We start from the raw sequence: 4,425 nt of genomic DNA, 5'->3' as shown, positions 1-4,425 counted from the left end.
AGAAAGTATAAGATAGAACGGGTAACTGGAGAAACACAGAGACATACATTGTTACCTGAGACAAGAAGTCAGACAAAGACATCAAGGACGCGTCCTCGGAGAAAGAGCTGGTGCAGAAGTAAACTAAAATCAGCTTTTTCTGAATTATTTCCCTTGTGCACAAACCTTTATACCTGTAGGCGTGTTTTCCTCTTTAATATATTCAAATAAAGCATATCTCTGCTTGACCAACTGGGAGCTATTTTTTGAGCGTCTGAGAAACATAGAACTCCCCTTTTTATTATCAGGATCAAAGACATCCTGCTCCTTTGTGTTAAATTAAATAAATAGAATGGTTTCCAGACTTCCCATGATTCAAGAGCCATCTGTGCAAAGAGAAACAGAGGGAGGCAATTTCACAGGTGTCTGAAATCCTGACATCTCTTCCTCCTTCTCTTCCCACAGATAGATTCTCATGGGAACAAACCCCTTAATTCAATTAAATTCAATTTAATTCAATGAAAAGTTATCTCCAAAAACCCCAATTTGTTCTTCTGCACTCAGCATCTCCAAGAGTTTAGTCCTGATATCAAACCAAAAATCAATACATCATAAACATAAAATAATGGACTACAATTCCTGTTTCTAACCTAATATAATATTAATACAATCATTCACCATAAACCTAAGCAATTTCCTAATACTAAACAAAACATTTTCATTTGATTCTAATATAGTCAGAAATAATACAATTTCAAATACATTCATCATTGACTAAGTTAATTCTAAAACTAGATAATACAATTTTCAGTCAGAACATGTTATTAATAACTAAGAGAAATCTTTTACAAATTAAATGTTAGTGGTTTAAAACATTTCACACCATCCCAGATGTCTATGGAAGGCTTCTGATCTACTGTGAACTGGCCAGGTTCCTGTTTCCCAAGATAATTTAAATGATAGTGTCGTCTGGTTCCCTGCATGTGTTAATTTACGGCCTCCGGTCTTGTGTGATAAAACCACAGGAGTCCGGGCAGAAGCTTTGCCGATCTCTCTATTTTCCTTGGTACTTTGAATACTTAACCCAGCAATCAGGTTTAGTTCCAAATCACTAACAGAAACCTGTTCAAAAAGTTTAAACTATATTAAACACTAAAAATAGTAATTTTTCCTCAACAACACGTACAAATCATTTTACACACACTCAAATCTTTTTACACACGCACAGATATTTTGAGACTATTTTCACTCCATACATTTCAGTAGATCTGAAACTTCATCTCCAAATAAGCAATTTTTACTTTCACATTAAAATAAGATTTTGATCCACTGAGCAAACAGTCCACTCATTTTCCTAAGCCAGTTCTGATGTTGTGTTTGATTCCAGCCGCCCTTGAGCATCTAGGCTATCATTAACATGTTGAAATCTCATCTGCCTACTCAGTGTATCATGCTTACAAAAAGCCTGTCTGATGAAGTCTAGAAAGTCTGTTTTTTTGGGGAGGAGGTGTGAATGAAACTGATACACAGAATGTTGGTAATATGGTCAGGAGTTTTGGATGGGAAGACAATATCTATGCTGATCATTTGGGGATAATTAATATAGCATATTGTAAAAATGTAATTAAATAAAAAATCAAAAATTTCTATGTGGTTATTTGAAGTGCCAATAGTAAATTTAGAAAATAAAAAGATAGTACAGTCCTCTGGTGATTTTTGCCAGACTATTCAACAGTATTTAGAAATGATGTATGGAAATATATACAATGCATCAAAAGAGGAGACTGGTAAAACAGGAGCAGCAGTATTCCTAAACAAGACATTTTTATTTAAAAAAAAGTATAACAGATAATTTATAATTTTTTTCAGCAAAGATGTTGGCACTTATTTTGGCATTGCAATGGGTGGTGGAGGTGAAGCAAAGTAAGGTAGTTGTCTGTTCAGATGCAATATCTAGCTTAACAAGTATTCTAAGAGGAAAATCAGAAAGCCATCAAAATCTTTTAGATCTTTTAGTTAATTGATATATGATATAAGTATCAATGTACATATAAGTATTCAATTAACATGGGTTCCAGCACATAAAGAAATTGAAGGTAATGAAAAAGACAGGTTGGCTAAAGAAGCAGCTAAGGCAAATATGGATAAAAAGGTTGAGGATTGTGCATACTAATTTAAACAGTGGTTTAAAAATTATAGAAAAACATTCATCAGGTGATTGTTCTTATTGTGGGGAAATAGACTGAGTAGAACATGTTTTGATTCATTGTAGGAAATATATGAGAGGAAAGAAATGGAAACAGTAATGGGGATTTCAGTAACTATGACTAATTTATTAGGGAAGCATCAATCACAAAATATATTTCAAGCACTTATTAAATATTTAAAAGACACAAAATTAGCTGAGAGGATTAAGTATGTATATTTGTGGGTGTGTATGCATGTATATAATATAGTTTTTTGTGTGCAGATATAGGATAAATTACATTTCTGGATTACACCTCGGTAATGCACCAAGTCTGTAAGCTACTAGTAAACGAAGAAGAAGAAAAATAAAAAGATCATTTTGATTTTTAACAAAACATTTATTTGCAATGATGAAGTGCACAAAATACAATTGAAAACACAAGATATCACATCAGGACAAGCTTAAAAATAATTAAATAAGGTGCTTGTTAAATGTCAGTTTTCCCCGAGTTGATATATTGCACAAAATCCCAATGAATCCCCATAGCTGCAGGAAATCCTCCATATCCCTAGTGGCTCTGTGGAAGCAAAACTCCAGCCTCCGTCTGGCCTTGACGTTGCACTTCCACAGAGCCACAGCATCGAGTTGAGGTCCAGTCTGGAGTTTGTCTCTACAAGACAAATAAATACCCATTTTGGCTTTGGCAATTAAGAAATGTAAAATCTGGTACTTTGGCTTTGTTAAAACGCAGTCTATAAATAAAAATAGAACTGGTAAAACAATGCCAAAACAACTAAAAACACTCATCAGTAAACAAAAAATGTCGTCAGTCTTCTACAATCAATAAAAACATGAAAAACGCTCCCAGACAGACCACAGAAAGGACACTCATGTAAAACCCCGGGACTAATAACCAATAAAAACGAGTTTGTAGCAATGGCACTGTAGGATCCTCCATTGGAGATTGCCAGTCCGTTTTTTTATAGGAGGTTTGTAGAGGGTCCTCCACTGAGAGGTTTGTCCTCCCCGTTGGTCCGCCCACACACTTACGGCTCTGTTCTGCAGGGTTTTCTCATTCAGGACTTTGACACAGGTTTTATAGAGTACTTTTGGGCCAGTACTCCAAAGGCTCATCTGTGGGTCTTTGCTGGATAACAGAGGACCACTGCCCTTTGTAAAGCCAGTGTTCGGCGTCAAATTAGGTACCAGATCTGTTGACATCGCAAGGCATTCACTGCTCTTCCCTATGCATTGCTATGGGCAGGCCCTAATAAAAAAGAATAGTCACAAACTAACTGTGAGGAAAGTAAAACAAAATGTCATAAATGCAAGACAAATTTCAAATCTTAAATTAAGATATTAAAATATTGGTATAAAGAAGAAAACTTTTGTGATGTTGCAACATTTAAGCATTCTCTCAATTAAAATTATTTCACTTTAAAAATGGAGGTCATTTTTAAGAAGCAGTATTTGTGAATAAAACTTAGCCAGATTAAATATATCATTATTTAAATTTTCATCCCCTGTTAGAAGACCAAATTTTGTCAATTTATTTACATATTAAAATTTAAAGATAAAATAGATTTCTTGTACATTATCCACTTTTGAAAATCTTTCTAAAAATATTAATGAAGTTGCAATTGAAACAAATTTGTGTTGTCTCAAAATCTCAGTCACAAAACACACAGGAATTGATATATTTTGAATTTCTTTTGCAAAAAGTCATAGGGAAAACTTCATACATAATTATGAAATTAATATCTTAATTTTTTGGTGGGAGTAAAATAGCAAGATATTTGGTTCTTATTTTCTTTAGAGACGTCATGACTTTTAAGCAAATGTTTTCTTCTCAGGCGAGAGGGGAAGAAAACTGATGTCAGAGTTCCTGATGAATTTCTTGTTACATTTTTGATCTATTATAGTTTCATTTAAAAAGGATTTTTTTTTAACAGCTTTATTTCTGTTCATTTTCAAATGCATGACAAACAATTATATTTAGTACATTGTTAAGCGACAGAGGGTGAAGATCAAACACAATATCAAAATCTCAAAATAACCTGACCACTATTCAACACAATTGGTCATGCCTATTAAAGTGTCAAACAAATCAATCATTATTTATTCTTTTTTTCTCCCCCACCCACCCATCCACCCCAAACCCCCCTACCCCCTACATCTCTCACTTATAGGATAATACAGGTCCAATTAATATGATTACACATCCATAGTACTGCCAGCTTATGTTTGAGCTAATCCAA

This window comes from Poecilia reticulata, linkage group LG2 (assembly GCF_000633615.1).
Source record: "Poecilia reticulata strain Guanapo linkage group LG2, Guppy_female_1.0+MT, whole genome shotgun sequence".
NCBI lineage: Eukaryota > Metazoa > Chordata > Actinopteri > Cyprinodontiformes > Poeciliidae > Poecilia > Poecilia reticulata.
The sequence above is the reverse complement of the archived record's forward strand: the minus strand, read 5'-3'. Positions refer to the sequence as shown.